The sequence below is a fragment of the Hyla sarda genome, chromosome 5, assembly GCF_029499605.1.
Source record: "Hyla sarda isolate aHylSar1 chromosome 5, aHylSar1.hap1, whole genome shotgun sequence".
Taxonomy (NCBI): Eukaryota; Metazoa; Chordata; class Amphibia; order Anura; family Hylidae; genus Hyla; species Hyla sarda.
The window spans coordinates 192,433,353-192,453,554 of record NC_079193.1 but is presented as its reverse complement, the minus strand read 5'-3'; positions in this window follow the sequence as shown (position 1 = coordinate 192,453,554).

Sequence of the window (20,202 nt, the reverse complement as noted above, 5' to 3'; positions counted from 1 at the left end):
CACCACATGTCATTTACAAATCAGGCATCTTTGTTTAAATAAATGTAAATAATACCGCTTGATTCTCGAATCATTATGGGAAATTACGACAAATCTGCACACAGCTTTTAATGAGTTACTTTAAAATAGGAAATTGTGGTGTGATAGCTGCGTTGCTTTTACAGGATACATTGTATATAAGTGTAAATTTTGTAAGAACATTGATGTGTTTGACATACTAAATCATAATTCACATATATTTACGTGTGTGTGTGTGTTTCAACATGTAATACAGAAGTCCAGAGAATAAATGTTTGATGTCAGTATTTAAGATAAATTCTGATAGATGTATGTAAAGACCAGTGGATAGTACACAATTCATGCTTCAGTGTTTATTATCGTCTCTTTTGTCCCATAAGGAACACATAAAGTATATTTTGCATTAATATGTATTTAAAGGGGTTCTATCCTCAGGAAAGGGGTATTTAACTGGTGGGGGTCAGGTGGTTTTAGATGCAGTACCAGACACAGTTCATACGAATAAACTATTGTGCTTGGTAACTGGCAAAAAAAAAAAGGGGCACAAAAAAAATCTAAACCTTCTTTTTGGTAATTACAGTGTGAAAAATAAAATGTGTTTGGAAATTATACGGAATGTAAATTAGCCTTAACACCAAAATGTAATTTTACCCCCTTGCCACGCCCCCTCCTATAGACTTGCATTGATGGGGCGTGGCCTGATGGCACAAGGGAGCATGATCGACCCCTGAAGTGCTTGCACAGCATTTGGAACTAAATGTTCCGAACGCAGCTGGAACGTTGGCCAGTGGAGTACCCTTTTAAGGTAAAAAATGGGTCCATCCTTAAGGGGTTAAAGAATGACAAGGAGGAAATATAAATTGAGAAGAACTTTCCAGTCAGTAAACCAAGGACTCACTCTAACAACTGCATTTCTGACCTATCACAATGACACATTTAATCCCCCTGGACCAAACTGACCCCAGATCTCTGCATATCTATAGTGCCTTTTCATCTATGCCAAAAATCTCAGCTGTAGTGCAATGGATTATCTTAATGATGTATCACCAAATGTACATGGAATTTGTATTTCTAAAATATTGTGCTTTTCTTTTCTGTCATTCATTTGTTAATTGCCTGATGAAGGGCGTTCTGTGCTCTAGAAGCTTGAAAACATAATTTTGGTTAGCCAAAAGGTATTGCTTTAATAAGATTTTTGTGTTCAAATGTATTCAAGTCATTGCTGTCTTTTTAAACAAATTTTTCTCAAATCAATATGAAGTAAATATACAAAACATTGTTACATATCTTATCAGAGTAAAATGACTCTCCACTTATTAGGCACCTTTACTGCTCGGTCAGTATTGAGATAGATCAGCCCAAAATCATTGCTCTGGTCCGCCAAGGATACTAAAATTCAAAGCGGTAATCCAGCAAGATTTGGGATAAGTGTGTGACCGCTGGAAACCACCAACCAACCGCCAGAATGTCACTGTGAATGGAGTGCGTGGCAGGCATGCCCCCTTTATGCAGGCTTGTGTGTTTCCAGTGATCCCATACAAATGCATGGAGAGGGTGCACAGCCCTCCCCCTTCACCTCCAAAAACAATCAGACACTTATCCCTTATCCTGTGCACAAGGGGTAAGTTGCCAAATGCCGGAGCACCTCTTTAAGATCTACAACAAGTTTGACATGTATAAATTCAAATTTTTTGAAACATTAAGCTATGTTTCTGCCTATTATGCAGTAATGGAGAATCTGAGCTTCTAGTTGTTGTTTGGCTATCTTCATGCAGCACATAAAGTTCAATGGAGCAGCAGCATGCATGTCCGACTGCAGCACTATACAAACAGGTAGACACAGGACCACTCATGATCAATGGGGGTCCCAGCAGTTAAACATCCCACAGTTGCAGTTGAACCTCCATAGGTCAGACACACAGGTTAGTGTCATTTGTGGGGTAGCCCCTTTGAGAGTAATGGCAACTTTAATTGCTACAGTACTGTTTGTATTTTAATTCTTCAAGGCTGTATAATGCAGAAACAAGGACAAAATCAAGTCATGGTAAATTGTACTACCTTATCATTAAAGTGATATCATTCTTACAAAGTACATTGGATGGTCAGTAATTGCTGCTGGTTAATATATCAAATGTGTAAGGCTAAGTTTCCTTTTGTTTTTTTTATGGCATTTTTTGGATAACTGCCACTGCAGTTTTTTAGCCAAAGCCAGAAATGTATTCAAAAGGAATAGGACATATAAAGGAAGGACTTATGGATCCAATTCTGACTTTGGCTCAAAAACTGCAGTGGCAGATATCCAAAAACTACCAGAAAAAAACAAAAACAAATGGAAACTTAGCCTAAATATGGCTCCACGCTGGTTAAAGGGGTACTCCAGTGGAAAACTTTTTCTTTAAATCAACTGGTGCCAGAAAGTTAAACAGATTTGTAAATGACTTCTATTAAAAAATCTTAATCCTTCCAGTACGTATTATCTGCTGAATACTACAGAGGAAATTCTTTTCTTTTTGGAACACAGAGCTCTCTGCTGACATCATGACCACAGTGCTCTCTGCTAACATCTCTGTCCATTTTAGGAACTATCCAGAGTAGGAGAAAATCCCCATAGCAAACATATGCTGCTCTGGACAGTTCCTAAAATGGACAGAGATGTCAGCAGAGAGCACTGTGCTCGTGGTGTCAGCAGAGAGCACTGTGCTCGTGATGTCAGCAGAGAATTTCCTCTGTAATATTAAGCAGCTAATAAGTACTGGAAGGATTAAGATTTTTTAATAGAAGTAATTTGCAAATCTTTATAACTTTCAGGCACCACTTGATTAAAAAAAAAAAGTTTTCTTTTCCAGCACACTTGTAAAGTCAGTACTAGCAGAAAATACTCATGAACTTGTGAAGCAGCAGAATCTATTCTACATGAACCTGTAAAATAAACATGGAAATAAATTAAATTCTTTTTTTTTTTCAAGTTCACTATAAAACCCTTTGAATCATTTGCAGTGCTAAAAGGCTGTACTTTTCATTGTTAAATTGGTTGCTTTCCGCACTGAAAGAATGAGCTGCAGCTGTATGTGTATTGCATACAAATCATGCCCAAATTCTCCAATTCAGCTTTTGCAGAACAGAAGATGTGGGCATCAAGAAGTTTATTCCCTTATTTTAGGCTTAGGGAATTTGTCTACCAAGAGAAACCGATACATATTTTAAGGATATGAAAGTTAAAAACACAGTGTATTTAATTAATCCCCGCTGTCTGACAAATGTACACAGCTCCAGCTAGCCCATCTATGTTGGTTTCTTATGTTGTGCTATAGGCATTTTATTCTTTTTTTCCATGTGCATCTGCCACTTTTTTTTATTTGCAAGTGAGAATATCTGGAAATTCAACAAAGCGGAAAGCTGAGGGCACTTTGCTTGTAATTCATGCATACTCTTCATGTTCTTTGTGTCTACTATAAAACACAGCTTCTCTGATAAGATCCCTCTGGCCTACCTTTCCAAGTAACACATAATGGTGATTCTATGGCAGAAAGTATTGAATTCATATTTCATGCTGCAAGCTATTTTATGACAGATAAAAGACACTGGATTTCTTGGTTTGTTTAAAAAGAGAAAACCAGGATGCAAGAAGGAGATGTCTTTGATTTGAGGAAGATCTTAATGCACATGTAGTCTAGTTAAGAGGCCAGATGAAGCATTTTACTCTGTGTATACATTGGACTCACACATGCCTCACAGAGAGAGTTTTCTGGAGTCAAACACTGCACACATGAAGCTGTGACATACTTGCTGTAAGATAGCTTATGGGGCTCAGCTTGGGGCTTTTGAGCTATACGGAAGAGTCATGGCATCATCATTTTATGACCTTTTCATTTGTAAACATGTTTGGCCAGTTGATCCTTCAATTTATATAATGAAATAGGGGGGAGGGGAGTGACTAAGACTTAACTTTTAATCTAGTAATCTTAAAAGGATACAGTTATATGTGAATGTGCAGTGTGGGTCATTACGGAATAGAAGGGGGATAGCGGGTGTCCATGACACCCACAATCCCCCTGAAGGGATAGGAGTGAGGTGGCAGGGGTGCCACCCCTCCTATCCCTGCTATTGGTGGTCTAGACGCGACCACCAATAGCAGATCTTTCGTTTTCCCCGTTCTTCCCACCCACAATAGGCGGGGCAGGAAGGGGAAACCCAACAGGGACCAGTGCCGAAGATTCACTTACCGATCCGGAGGCTGCGGGAGATGGAGATCGGCAGGTGGAGACGGAGATCGGCGGGTGGTGACGTCATGATGCTGGATCCTACGGAAGACGGTGAGTTGCCTAGCGACATCTGGAGGGTACAGTCTGAGACAACTAGATAGTGGTCTTTAACTGTAGCCCTCCAGATGTTGCAAAACTACAACTCCCAGCATGCCCAGACAGTGGTCTCTAAACTTTATCCCTCCAGATCTTGCAAAACTACAACTCCTAGCATGCCCAAACAGCTGTTTGCTGTCCGGGCATGCTGGGATTTGTAGTTTTGCAACATCTGGAGGGTCACAGTTAGGAGATCACTTTGCAGTGTTCTCTAAAACTGTAGCCCTCCAGATGTTGCAAAACTGCAAATCCTAGCATGCCCAAACAGCTGTCTTGGCATGCTGGGAGTTGTAGTTGTGTACCTCCAGCTGTTGCATAACTACATCTCCCAGCATGCCCTTTAGTGATCAGTACATGCTGGGAGTTGTAGTTTTGCATGCTGGAGGCACTCTGGTTCGAAAATACTGAGTTAGATAACAGAACCTAACTGAAGGTTTTCCAACCAGTGTGCCTCCAGCTGTTGCAAAACTACAACTCCCAGCATGCACGGCCTGTCAGTACATGCTGGGAGTTGTAGTTTTGAAACAGCTGGAGGTTTGCCCCCCCCCCATGTGAACGCACAGGGTACAGTCACACGGGCAGGTTTACAGTAAGTTTCTTGCTTCAAGTTTGGGCTGCAGCTAATTTTTTTGCCGCAGCGCAAACTCCTAGCAGGAAACTCACTGTAACACACCAGTGCGAACGTCCCTAACTACACTACACTAACACAAAATAAAGGGTAAAACATTACATATACACCCCCTTACACTATCCCCCCCCCCAATAAAAATTAAAAATGTATTGTATGGCAGTGTTTCCAAAACAGAGCCTCCAGCAGTTGCAAAACAACAACTCTCAGCATTTCTGGACAGCCACTGACTGTCCAGGCATGTTGGGAGTTTAGCAACAGCTGGAGGCACCCTGTTTGTGAATCACAGGCGTAGAATACCGTTATGTCCACCCCTTTGCAATCCCTAATTTAGTCTTCAAATGCGCATGGCACTCTCTCACTTCAGAGCCCTGTCGTATTTCAAGGAAACAGTTTAGGACCACATCCGTATCTCCGTACTCGGGAGAAATTGCACTACAAATTTTGGCAGGCTTTTTCTCCTTTTACCCCTTATGAAAAGGAAAAGTTGGGGGCTACACCAGCTTGTTAGTGTAAAAAAAAAAAAATTACACTAACATGCTGGTGTTGCCCCATACTTTTTATTTTCCCAAGCGTTAAAAGGAAAAAAAGACCCCCAAAATTTGTAGCACAATTTCTGGGGGCCAGAATTACCCCATATGTGGTCGTAAAATGGTCTGCGGGCGCACAACAAGGCTCAGGAGTGAGAGCGCACCATGTTCATTTGAGGCCTAAATTGGTGATTTGCACAGGGGTGGCCGATTTTACAGCGGTTCTGACATAAACGCAAAAAAATAAATACCCACATGTGACCCCATTTTGGAAACTACTCCCCTCACGGAATGAAGTAAGGGGTACAGTGAGCATTTACGCCCCACAGGTGTCTGACAGATTTTTGGAACAGTGGTACGTGAAAATTAAAAATTTAATTTTTCATTTGCACAGCCCACTGTTCCAAAGATCTGTAAAATGCCAGTGGGGTGTAAATACTCACTGCACCCCTTATTAAATTCTGTGAGGGGTGTAGTTTCCAAAATAGGGTCACATGTGGGGGGGGGGTCCCACTGGCACCACGGGGGGCTTTGTAAACGCACATGGCCCCTGACTTCCATTCCAAAAAATGTTTCCCAAAAGCTCAATGGCGCTCCTTCTCTTTTGAGCATTGTAGTGCTCCAGCAGAGCACTTGACATCCACACATGGGGTATTTCCATACTCAGAAGAGATGGGGTTTCAAATTTTGGGGGGCATTTTGTCCTATTACCCCTTGTAAAAAAAATTTTATTTGAGGGAAAACTAGCATTTTAGTGGAAAAAAAAAATCATTTACACATCCAACTTTCACAAAAAGTCGTCAAACACCTGTGGGGTGTTAAGGCTCACTGGACCCCTTGTTACGTGCCTTGAGGGGTGAAGTTTCCAAAATAGTATGCCATGTGTTTTTTTTAGTTTTTTTTGCTGTTCTGGCACCATAGGTGCTTCCTAAATGTGACATGCCCCCCAAAAACCATTTCAGAAAAACTCACTCTCCAAAATCCCACTGTCGCTCCTTCCCTTTTGAGCCCTCTACTGCGCCCGCCGAACACTTGACATAGACATATGAGGTATTTTCTTACTCGAGAGAAATTGGGTTACACATTTTAGGAAGATTTCTCTCCTTTTACCCCTTGTAAAAATTAAATAACTGGGTCTACAAGAACATGCGAGTGTAAAAAATGAAGATTTTGAATTTTCCCCTTCAATTTGCTTCTATTCCTGTGAAACACCTAAAGGGTTAACAAACCTTTTGAATGTCATTTTGAATACTTTGAGGGGTGCAGTTTTTATATTTGGGTCATTTGTGGGGTATTTATAATAAGAAGGTTCTTCAAATACACTTCAAAATAGAACTGGTCCCTGAAAAATTTCGATTTTGAAAATTTTGTGAAAAATTGGAAAATTACTGCTATATTTTGAAGTCCTCTGATGTCTTCCAAAAGTAAAAACATGTCAACTTTATGATGGAAACATAAAGTAGACATATTGTATATGTGAATCAATATATAATTTATTTGGAATATTCATTTTCCTTATAAGCAGAGAGCTTCAAAGTAAAAAAAAATGCTAAATGTTAAATTTTTTCATCAAATTTTTGAATTTTTCACCAGGAAATGATGCAAGTATCGACAACATTTTACCACTAACTTAAAGTAGAATACGTCACGAAAAACTGTCTCGGAATCAGAATGAAAGGTAAAAGCATCCCAGAGTTATTAATGTTTAAAGTGACAGTGGTCAGATGTGCAAAATATGGCCGTGTCCTACAGTGAAAATTGTCTGGGTCCTTAAGGGGTTAAAGGGGTAGGGGTTAAGATGGATAGGGGTTAAGATGCCTGATCGCGGGGGTCCCAGCGCTGGGGACCCCCGTGATCTTGCACGCGCACCCCGTTATAATTAGTTCCCGGAGCGTGTTCGCTCCGGGTCTGATTACTGCCGATCACGGGGTGACGTCACCCCGTGTGACGTCACGCTCCGCCCCCCCCCCCCTCAATGCAAGCCTATGGGAGGGGGCAATTTTTTTTTACGTTTACGCCGTTCACCGTATGGGATAATTAACAATATATTTTAATAGTTCAGACTTTTACGCACGCGGCGATACCAAATATGTGTATACATTTTTTTTAACGCTTTTTGGGGGGTAAAATGGGAAAAACAGACGTTTTACTTTTGTATAGGGGAAGGGGATTTTTCCCTTTTTCATTTTTTACTTTTTTTTCACTTTAATAGTCCCCATAGGGGACTATTCATAACAATCTTTGATTGCTAATACTGTTCAGTGCTATGTATAGGACATATCACTGATCAGTATTATCGGTGATCTTCTGCTCTGGTCTGCTCGATCTCAGACCAGAGCAGAAGACCCCGGGAGACAGCCGGAGCCAAGTGAGGGGACCTCCGGCTGCCATGCTGGATAACCGGATCCCCACGGAAGCGCTGTGGGCGATCCGATCATCCATTGAAAGTACCGCACTGCTGCAGATGCCGTGATCTGTATTGATCACAGCATCTGAGGGGTTAATGGTGGACATCCGCGTGATCGCGGATGTCCACCATTACCCATGGGTCCCTGACTGCTGATAGCAGCCGGGACCTGCAGCGCATGCGCGTAAATGTACGTCATGGTGCATTAAGGACCACGTCACCATGACGTACATTTACATCCGTTGTCGTTAAGGGGTTAAGACATAACCATAACAAGAGGACACCTTTTATTTAACTGTTTTCCATACATTGTAGCATGAAAATCTGACTGGTTAGAGGGCCCTATTTCTTGAATGTTCTAAAAATAAAATATTAACATTAGAAAAAAAATATTCAGGAGCGTGGAATTTGTTTTAGGTTCATGTTCTCTTCAGATGGCAGCCAGCAACTGTCGAGTATGGTGAAGACCTGGCTCCAAAGCCTGTGCCATACTCCCTTAGCCAACCAATGTTGTATATGTATGTCATGGGTAGGGAAGGGGTTAAACAGATACATGTCAATAATAAAATCTCCCACAGTAGACATGCAAACCTATCAACAGAACAATGGTAGCCTACAGTCTAATTACATAAAGGGAAACATGGGGAATAATAGGAATTTCCCTTGTTTCACCCATTCGGATCAAATACTCTTTTCATACTTCCATTCCTTTAAAAATTCTGAGGTTTTTGTCCTGAACTTCTCTATATTTACAATATGTTCCATAGTTCTAATCCGGATTGTAACAATACCACCCTTTGGGGGAGATTTATCAAAACCTGTCCAGAGGAAAACTTGCTGAGTTGCCAATAGCAACCAATCAGATCACTTCTTTCATTTTTCAGAGGCCTTTTCAAAAATGTGTCCAAGATCTAGTGGAATTTTTCTGATTTCTGGTGAGCACCCTAAGTCCTGATGGTCTTGCCAGCCAGGAGGTCGACTGCAACTCACAACACCTATATATACATGAGTGACGTCAGTCTCATTGGTAACGAAGCATAGGTAGGAATGTGGAAAAGGTGTTCCCCTCAATAACGGCACTGGTCCATGAATAAAGGTATAATTCATGGACCAGCGCCGTTATTGAGGGGAACATCTATGAAACAGTAGACAGCTATGATATTTGGCTCATGCATTGTGTGTTTTGGTAGAATAAACTCCTCAGAATCAGAGTTAGTAAGGTTTTAATCCTAACATACAGTATTTTCCTTATTAGAATGCAGTAGGTTTTGACAACAAAAATGGAGAAACAAAATGTCCTTGTATGGGCTAAATATATTATAATAACAATAAAATAGTGTTCTGTTTATGTACTGTTGCTGGTGGTTTGAATGGTTTGCAAAGCAGTTCAAGCTGAGAGAGAACAGTATTACACATCTTCCCTTCTGAGTTTTCACTGCCTACCTGGTGTTAGGAATTGTATTATATTCAGCCTATGTAGAGTATGTTATGGTCTTTAACACTACCAGTGTGGAGCCTACAAAGAATACAAATTGTTTTGTTAACATTTAAAAACAGCAGTATAGACTGCATAAAAGACTGTTATGTTCAGTATAGTATTATGACCTTTAGTATTCATTTTGGTACATGTATGCTGTAAACTAAAAATGAATGAAGTAAAAAAAAAATGCTAGCATGTCAACCAGAAGTTGGTACAGAAGAGGGCATTCTTGTTAACTTAAAGGGGTATTCCAGGAAGGTTTTTTTTATTTGGCTATGCTACAGGGGCTGTAAAGTTAGTGTAGTACATAATATAGTGTCTGTACCTGTGTTTGCAGGATGGTCTTGCAATTCTTTTGTGATCTTTGCCCCAATGTTTATTTTTAACAGGATACAAAATGAGTGTGGTCTCAGGTTTTCCCAGGTTGCAGTGCAGCTTGAGACATTACACTAGTCCGGTGTTCAAAGGAGTCTGTCTACTTCAATGGATGGAGTGACCGCTGGGAGGGGGTGAGATCATTCTGCAGGGAATTGTAGTTTTGTAAAAGCTGGAGGCACCCTGGTTGGAGAACACTAGTTTGTTCACAGCCAGGCAGCTCTTCTGTGTTTCAATGGGTGGGGTGACTGATGTCTGGGAGGTAGAAAAGTTACCTCACACTTACAAACTGGGAATCCTGAAGCTTGTAGTTGGAGGGAGGGAACACAACAGAAAATAGCCATTTCACGAAAGCATAAAAGTAAACTCAGAACACAGCCATATAACTCCAAGACAAGCACAGATCCTTCCTAAGCATATCCATTACTGTTTGGTAGGTAAGCACTTAAATCACCTTATGGTGGATAACCCCTTTAACCCCTTAACAACGCCGGAAGTAAATGTATGTCAAGGTGAGCTGGTACGTAACGCACCAGGACCCCTTTGCAAAAATGAGACCTGCCAGTGTCATGGATTGTTCTCAATCATCATCTGGGAAGACCAGGTGATGTCAATCTCAAAGGTTTTAAATGCCCAGACTCATCTGACCTTGCCTCAACAATCAGCTTCACTTCAAAGCAGTTGTCTAGAAATCTGAAACTGATAATAGTTGACGCTCACAAAGCTAGAGAAGGCTATAATAAGATAGCAAAACGTTTTCAGATATCGATAACCTCTGTTCGGAATGTAATTAAGAAATGGCAGTTATCAGGAACAGTGGAAGTTAAAACAAGATCTGGAAGACCCAGAAAAATATCAGACAGAACAGCTTGCAGGATTGTGAGAAGAACAATTAAAAACCCACGTTTGACCGTACAATCCCTCCAGAAAGATCTTGCAGACACTGGAGTTGTGGTACACTATTCCACTATATAGAGATACTTGTAAAAATATGGTCTTCATGGAAGAATCAACAGAAGAAAACCTCTTCTATGTCCTCACCACAAAAATCAGCATTTGAACTTTGCAAATGAGCATATAGACAAGCCTGATGCATTTTGGAAACAAGCTCTGTGGACCGATGAGGTTAAAACTGAACTTTTTGGCCGGAATGAGCAAATGTATGTTTGGCGAAGAAGGGGAACAGAATTTAATGAAAAGAACCCCTGTCCAACTGTTAAGTATGGGGGTGGATCAATCATGTTTTAGGGTTGTATTGCAGCCAGTGGCACAGGGAACATCTCATGAGTAGAAGGAAAATGGATTCAATCACATTTCAGCACATTTTGGATGCTAACTTGATGCCATCTGTGAAAAAGCTGAAGTTAAAGAGAGGATGGCTTCTACAAATGGATAATGATCCTAAACACACCTCAAAATCCACAGGGATTACATCAAGAGGCGTAAACTGAAGGTTTTGCCATGGCCTTCACAATCTCCTGACCTCAACATAATTGAAAATCTATAGATAGATCTTAAAAGAGCAGTGCCTGACAGACAGCCCAGAAATCTCAAAGAACTGGAAGACTTTTGTAAGGAAGAATGGGCAAAGATACCTCAAACAAGAATTGAAAGACTCTTGGCTGGCTACAAAAAGCGTTTAAAAGCTGTGATACTTGTACAAGATATTAACTCTGCAGGTGCCCAAACTTTTGAAGATGCCATTTTTTTTTCTGTTATTTTGAAAGTGTAAATGATGGAAATAAAATCTAACTTTTGTTGACATATTATAAGAATGTCTAATCTGTAATTTGATGCCTTTTGGAGAATTTTCCATCTTTCCTTGGCTTCTTTATGCACATTAATACACATTTTTACCTGGGGTGCCCAAACTTTTGATTCCCACTGTTAACAACATCCTCATGTATGGTCATCTTATGTGGGCGTCATGCCATGCTTTATTCTATGTGAATAATAAAGAGTGCAATTTTACTTTCTTGCATTCATGGAACAGAGAAGCTTTAGCTTTTCCTGATTTATGGCTTAATGCCAGTCTAGAAACATCACAAATAAACACTAAGGGGGAGATTTACCATGCTGTCTTATAGTAAGATTCTTTTTGTTGCCCATAAAAATAACATATTGCTCTGGTTAAATGAAAGCTGAGCTCTAATTAGTTGTTATGGGCAACAAAGAGTATCTTACTATAAGATGGCTTAGTAAATGTCCCCCTGAGACATTCTGAAAGCCCACAGCAGGAAATGCGATCTTACATGTCACCGCTCACATACTATATTAGAATAACGATTAGAGCTGGGTTTCTTAACAAGTGTGCCTCCAGCTGCTGCAAAACTATAACTCCCAGCATGCTCAGAAAATGAGCTGGAAGTTGTAGTTTTACAACAGCTGGAGGTACCCTGGTTGAGAAACACTGCATTAAATGATTTACCTATATCAAACATAATTGTTGTACTTCTCAGATATATGCCCAGGAAGCAGGTAAGATCTGTTACAGACAAAGCCACAGAGGATATTCCAAATAGCCCCTTGATAGGACATGTCCCTTAGTGAGTAATAAGTCTAGTCCTGGGTGATAGCCGCACTGCTTTTCTCCTTTTCTGACCACCAAACACTAACAGAGTTATTTTAGGGCAGTGGTCTTCAACCTGCGGACCTCCAGATGTTGCAAAACTACAACTCCCAGCATGTCCGGACAGCCGTTGGCTGTCCGGGCAAGCTGGGAGTTGTAGTTTTGCAACATCTGGAGGTCCGCAGGTTGAAGACCACTGTTTTAGGGCTTATTTTTAGTTGGAAAAGTTGTACACATTATTAGCAATTATTTTATAGTATATATTTTTCTAATTGTCATTAAATTCTTTATGTGATGTTAGCTTTTGGAATTTTACTTTTGCCTTTGTGCCGTTATCCATGAGGGATGAGGAATGTGACATTTTGATACAGACAATCCCACACATGAAAATACCAAATATGTTAAATTTTGTAATTTTTTTTTTTTTCATGGCAAAATGGGGTCTGTGACAACCCATCGTCTCCCTGCAATTGCATTGGCGGGGGGAGGGGGGATGGCGGCATTGAACCACCAATGATGCATCTTAAAACAGTTTAGATGCTGCGATCTCTATTGAAAGTAAAATTATGCACTTCAGAGTGATCTCTGCTGTTCGTCATTGTGCACACTACATGCATACAGAAGAGGGGAGCCTGCTCCTCTATGTCTCTATACACACCCAAAGAAGCAGCAGGAACATGGAGGACATTATAAAACAGTACTAAGTTGTGAATAAAGGTGACATGTTATATTGACAGTGAGTTTGTCTTTGTTTGCTTCTCCATGCCTTCTTTTAAAATTTGTGATCATTCTGACTGTTTTCATTTTTTCTGGGGCTGGACAAGCCCTTTAAGATTTTAAAGGAGAACTATGGGATTGAAAAATGTATCCCCTATCCTAAGGATAGGGGATACGTTTTAGATCGCGGGAGGTCCGACCGCTGGGGCCCCCCGCGATCTCCCGTACGGGGCCGCGGCTCTCTGGTTAGAGAGGGCGTGTTGACCACCGCACTAAGCAGCGGCCGACAGGCCCCCTCCATACACTGCTATGGGAGAGCCGGAAATTGCCGAAGGCAGCGCTTCGGGTCTCCCATAGCAGTAAATGGAGGGCGCATGTCAGCCGCCGCCTCGTGCGGTGGTTGACACACGCTCTCTATGCAGAGAGCCGCGGCCCCATATGGAAGATCGTGGGGGGACCCAGCGGTCGGACCCCCCGCGATCTGAAACGTATCCCCTATCCTTAGGATAGGGGATAACATTTTCAATCTCCTTTATGTATCCCACCGTTATTCTAATTCATTTACATTTCTGTGATCTCCCTTCTAGTTTTGAATTCACAAACTGCACAAAAACCAAAACCAACCTAAGGAGCTGCTTCTTCTATACTTCCCCAAACTGCAAAGCACTGTGGGGGACAAAGTATACAACAGGAAAATGTCTAATGCTGCAGAGAATCATTTGAGATGTCAGTTTACTAATGTGGACGTCCTCCATGGTTAAAGGGGTACTCCAGTAGAATTTTTTTTTTAAATCAACTTGTGCAAGAAAGTTAAACAGATATGTTAATTATTTCTATTTACAAAACTTTACCCTTCCAGTACTTAGAAGCTGTTGTATGCTCCACAGAAATTATTTTCTTTTTGAATTTATTTTCCGTCTGACCACAGTGCTCTCTGCTGACACCTTCCTCCGTGTCTGGAACTGCTCCTGCTCTGGACAGTTCATGACATGGACAGAGGTGTCAGCAGAGAGCACTGTGGTCAGACAGAAAAGAACAACTCAACTTCCTCTGTACTTCTATACAACAGCTGATACGTACTGGAAGGATTAAGATTTTTAAATAGAAGTAATTTACAAATATGTTTAACTTTCTGGTGCCAGTTGATTCTAAAAAAAAAATTTCACACCAGAGTACCCCTTTAATCCATTCAGTGTTTTTGAAGCTGTTGATAAGACTGGCTTGGCCATTACAGTCTCACTATTCTCTTAGTCAGAAATGTATTTTTGCTGATCATTTTGTGGTGTTGGGTTGGGGTGCGGGGGCATCAAGGATATTGACTGAGGTAAATTACAGATGTAGCTTATCTTTAAACATATATAAAATTGTTCACATTTTGCAGTTAACGCCTTATACTTGCTGCAAACTGAATAAATTGATAAGATCATATGTATTTGTCAGGAAAAAAACTATTCTGAAGCAGAACTGTTAAAAGGATTTATTTTTTCTGACAGAATAGAGTGAAATCGAAAATTTGAAGGTGGAAATTGCTTTTGTGAACTATTAGCAAATGTGACTCCATTTTATTCCTTTTCAAATGTACTATGAAGGACACCTTAATGTTCTCTATTGCCTTAAGTTTTAGATATCTACCACATTGGTAAAACGTCAGAATTCTGAGTTTATAATCCCCGAATTTTGTGAGTTTTCTTTTTTCAAGTGTTCTTGTGGCTTTTATATAATGCCTTTTTTTTATTACATTTATCAATAAAGCCAATGACTACATTTTTGTTCCAAGGGTCCAACACAAATACTGTTATAATTGCTGGGAAAAATAGTGCTACATGCTGTCTAATTTCTCCTGTCAAAAGGATGGACAACATGCTGGACGGAACCTGATAAATCCCATTATAAGAAGACAGAATCCATTTTGTTCACCGTACTTATACTTGTCCACTCTCCTGGGTCATTTAGGAATTTCCAAGATAAAGTGGAGTCTCCTGGAAAAAATAAATAAAAGGAAAATCTCCTAATGACTTAGTTAAAGGGATACTCCGGAGGAAAACACTTTTTTTTCTAATAAACTGGTGCCAGAAAGTTAGACAGATTAGTAAATTACTTCTATTTAAAAATCTTAATCCTTCCAGTACTTATCAGCTGCTGTATGCTCCAGAGGAAGTTGTATTTCTTTCTTGAGTTCTTTTCTGTCTGACCACAGTGCTCTCTGCTGACACCTCTGTCTGTATCAACCTCTGTCTGTATCAGGAACTGTCCAGAGCAGGATAGGTTTTATATGGGGATTTGCTTGTACTCTGGACAGTTCCTGATAGAGATGAGCGAATCGAATCTGACGAATCCGAATTTGTTACGAATTTCATGGAAAAATTGATTCTTAACGAATGCAAATATGGCCCTATTCTATAGTGCAAATTGCTTCATTAAACTCCATTTAGTGGGGTCCAGGCTCCAGAGCATCTAAAATGGAGGATCCACATGTAAGGACATGGGGCAAGGAATCCTGGGAAGGCGGGAAGAAGGATAGACGGGATGACCCTGAATCACATGCAGGATGCAGCCTATCAGCAGCCAGCCACCCCTGTGATGTCACAGCCTTATATAATCAGCAGCCATCTGGCAACCAGTCACTTCATCCTTACACTGCAGAGAGATACATAGGGACAGACAGCCCTGTGTGTGTTACACAGAAAAGCTTTTTCCAGCAACGATTTACCTCCTAGTCAAGTCAGCGTTCTGTTGGACAGAGAGCAGTTTGCTTGTCACAAAAAAGCATGCTTACTGCAGCGATTCACCTCCCAGTCACTGTCTACAGCATTCTATTATAGAGAGGATCAGAGAGCAGTTTGTTGCACAGAAGAACAGCAGCAATTCAGCTAAAGTATAAAACCTGGCTAGAAGCACTGATAGGGAAGGGAGTGAGATTGAGAAACTGCAAATTTGGCTGTAGTACACAACGACTGTGTGCTGAAGCACTGGTGTCTACTGCTGGTATTGTGCACAAAAACTTTTTTAAGCATACTGTAGCGCATTTTTCTTCCCACATAAGTGCATACCACAAATGTACATCAAAGTGTTGTTCCATTTTTTCATGATAAAGTCTCAAGGGCCTAGATACTGTGAAAGGGCAGCCAAAAGTACTGCACAAAAACTTTTTAAGTGTACTGTTGCGCATTTTTCTGCCCTCATCAGTGCATATCACATACCTACATATAAGTGGTGTACTATTTTGTACCTGTTAAACTCTCAAGGGCCTAGATACTGTGAAAGGACAGCCAAAAGTACACACCTGCTGCTGTTCTAGACAAATACTGTTTTAAATGTAGTGAAGCGTATTGTACTCCTCTCATATGTGCACTAAGTATGTCAGGCAGAGAAGTGCCAGGATGTGCACAGAGGAGTGACAGAGGCATAAATTCCTCAGATAGCGGTCATGTCTCGACCAGCGACCCATCTGCCATCATCAATTGGTTAACACGGTCATCCACTTCATCACAAGTGACATCTGACACCCCCAGTCAACAGTCAGTGGGTTCCTAGGTCACAACCCTCAGTTGGCATGGCTTTGGAGCAGTCCCTGCCCTCCCATTGCCCCTGTCCTATGCTGTTCCCTCCCCTACAGAAGTATCTTAAGTTGTTGGTTCAGCTCCACTATTTAGTGAGAACAATCTAATAGAGGACAGTCTGCAGCTACTGCCCAGCCAAGAAGTGGAGGAGACATCCGCCGCTTCCTCCACTAGGCGGCCAGGTAGTGATGAGGAGAGTGATGTGGGAGGCGGTGTTGCCAGCGTTCAGGGTCCTGAAATAGACACTATTGAGGAACCTGAAATGGACATCAGTCACATGCTGACACTTGTTGATGATGATGAAGATGATCGGACTTGGGAGCCGGGTGCAGAACGGGCTTCATCATCATCAGGAGTAGAGGGTTGCAGGTTGCACGTGAGGCAGCAGCTGAGCAAGCAAGGTGGTAGCATGGTTGCAGTCAGCACAGCATGGTTGCAGAAAGGGAAATTCTGGACCCAAACGTGTCCGGGGGAGACCACCTGCTTCGCAGCAGCCTACCTTCCCGTGATGTAGTAGAACAGGGGTTCCTGGAGACGGCGGAAGTAGCAGTCAATTAGTGCCGACTGTTGGTGGAAAAATCAGCTACTCGGTGGTGGCAGTTTTTCATCAAGCATCCGGAGGAGTTTAACATAGCCAAATGCAAGGTGTGTCGGCAGAATGTGAAGCGCGGCCAGAGTCCCAATGTGGGCACCACGGCCCTGCGTCGACATATGCTGTGCCACCATAAAGCGGCCTGGGAGAACCTTGGCTCTGATGTGGTGGTGCAGCCTGCTGCAGGACCCAGTGGCATGCCGCTTCCTTTTTCAGCCAGCCAAGGCTCCGCCACTTCAGCTGTGTGACATACCCTCCTTCTGTCACTCCAGATGCTCCTGCTCCTTCTACTTTTAGTCAGTCATTCCGCCAGCAATCCATTGGCGAAGCCATGTCCAAGAGACAACAGTATGCGCTCACTCATCTAACGGCACAGAAGCTGAATGTACTCCTGACCAAGTTGTGTGTGCTGCAGTCCCTCCCTTTTCAAGTGGTGGACTCTTTTCCTTTCAGAGAACTGATGGCTTGTGCCGAGCCGAAATGGAGAGTCCCAAGATGTCATTTCTTTGCGAAGAAGGCAGTACCAGCCCTGCACAATTTTGTGGAAGAGAATGTGGGCCAGTCCCTGAGCCTGTCGGTGTGTACCAAAGTGCACGGCAGCGCTGACGTCTGGAGCTGTAACTATGGTCAGGGACAAAACATGTCCTTTATGGCTCACTGGGTGAATGTGGTTCCTGCACAGCCACAACACCAACTTGGACAGGTCACGCAGCTTCCTCCTCCATGCTCTCAGGCCGTTGGTTCTGTGACAGTGTGCAACTCTGTGTTAAACAGATTTAAGGTGCTACTCCCCAGTTACAAACATTCCTTCGCATCAGACCTTTTTTTACCCACCTTCATCACCGGGTAATGGTATTGCCACCCACCACACCAATCTGTCACTGGTTCACTTTCAGGACTCCTGATGCTGCTGCTGCCACTTCTTCGCTGTGTTATTCAGCCACTATATGTTCTACTCATGCTGCCTCCAACTCCAGGCTGTGCCATCCAGCAACTATATGGTCTCCTAATGCTGCCGCCAGCTCCACACTGTGTCATTCAGTCACTATATGTTCTCCTCATGCTGCTGCCAACTCCAGGCTGTGCCATTCAGCCACTATATGTTCTCCTCATGCTGCCGCCAACTCCAGTCTGTGCCATTCAGCCACTATATGGTCTCCTTATGCTGCCGCCATCTCCAGGCTGTGCCATTCAGTCACTATATGGTCTCCTCATGCTTCCGCCAACTCCAGGCTGTGCCATTCAGCCATTATATGGTCTCCTCATGCCGTCACCTCCATGCTGTGTCATTCAGCCACTATATGTTCTACTCATGCTGCCGCCAACTCCAGGCTGTGTCATTCAGCCACTATATGTTCTCCTCATACTGCCGCCAACTCCAGGCTGTGCTATTCAACCACTATATGGTTTACTGATGCTGCTGGGCCTGGGACATTACCTAAAAAATGTAATGGTAGCACTAGCTACCATAAATCTTCAATTTAAATTTGAAAATTTATCTTTTAATCTTAGGGATTGTGAAGCCCTAGTTTCATCTCATGCTGCCACCAACTCCAGGCTATGTCATTCAGCCACTATATGGTCTCCTCTTGCTGCCGCTAATTCCAGGCTGTGTCATTCAGCCACTATATGGCCTCCTCTTGCTGCCGCCAATTCCTGGCTGTGTCATTCTGCCAGATTATGGTCTCCTCATGCTGCTGCCACCTCTAATCTCTGTCATTGTGCCGCCATGTTACTCCTTGTTAGATTAGGTTTTGTGGTCATACAGTATTAGTTGAAAGTAAACACCGGGACATTAAACTTGGGAATCTAATATAAATCTTAAATTTAGAAAAAAATTGTTGTAATCTTTTCAAGACTGATCGTCGATGTCATATTACCTGTGAAATTATCACAAGTATCCAATGAAACAGCTTGGAGCAATACCAAAGAACCTTAACCTATTAAATGAAACATTCGCACTTTCACAGTCAGGGGGGCGCTGAGAGGCAGGGGCTGGAACAGTTGGTATATTGCCTGGCGGAGGACCGCCAGCTCCATTTTAAGATACAAGTACGAGCTTTTTCACTGCTGCCACTTCTAGCTTTATGCGCCCACTTATCCAATGGCACAGAAGCTGAATGTGCTCCTGTCCAAGTTGCTGGTACTGGAGTCCCTACCTTTTCAAGTTTACACTCAGAGTATGGCGGTGCTCTGAGAGGCAGAGGCTGGAACAGGTGGTAGCTCGCCTCACGGCAGACCGCCAGCTCGATGTTCAGCAGGATGGATAATCAAAAAATGTAAATCAATTCAAATAAAATAAAATTACATTAAAAAAATCTGCCACATCCAGACGCTCTGCGGCAGTGATTCTAATAGCGATGCCTGTAATCTGCATGTCATACTGAATAACTGTATTATTTCACTAACACAGCACATTACCTATGCATGTTAGGACAAAGCAAAGTGTTCTACACCCCTATTGAGCCTCTCTGTGGGCCAGAAATAGCCATTTTTAATAGTGATTTGACACAAGTAAATTAGGTCCGAACCATATTTTTTCGTAAAATTCGGCAAAAATGGCTGAATCAAATTTTTCAGAAATTCGCTCATCTCTAGTTCCTAACATGAACAGAGGTGTCAGCAGAGAGCACCGTGGTCAGACTGATAAGAATTCCAAAAATAAATACAACTTCCTCTGGAGCATACAGCAGCTGATAAGTACTGGAAAGATTTTTAAATAGAAGTAATTTACAAATCTGTTTAACTTTCTGGCACCAGTTGATTTAAAAAAAAAAAAATCCACTGGAGTACCCCTTTAATCTACCATGCACCATCAAAATCTCTAGGGACCATTCGCCCTAGCTTTGCTTTGTCCTGGTGGCTGCATAAATGGACTCAGCTCTAGAAATAGGACACATCTACAGTGGTCAGCATTGCTCAAGACCAGACATAAGCAACCTTTGGCACTGCAGATGTTTTGGATGAT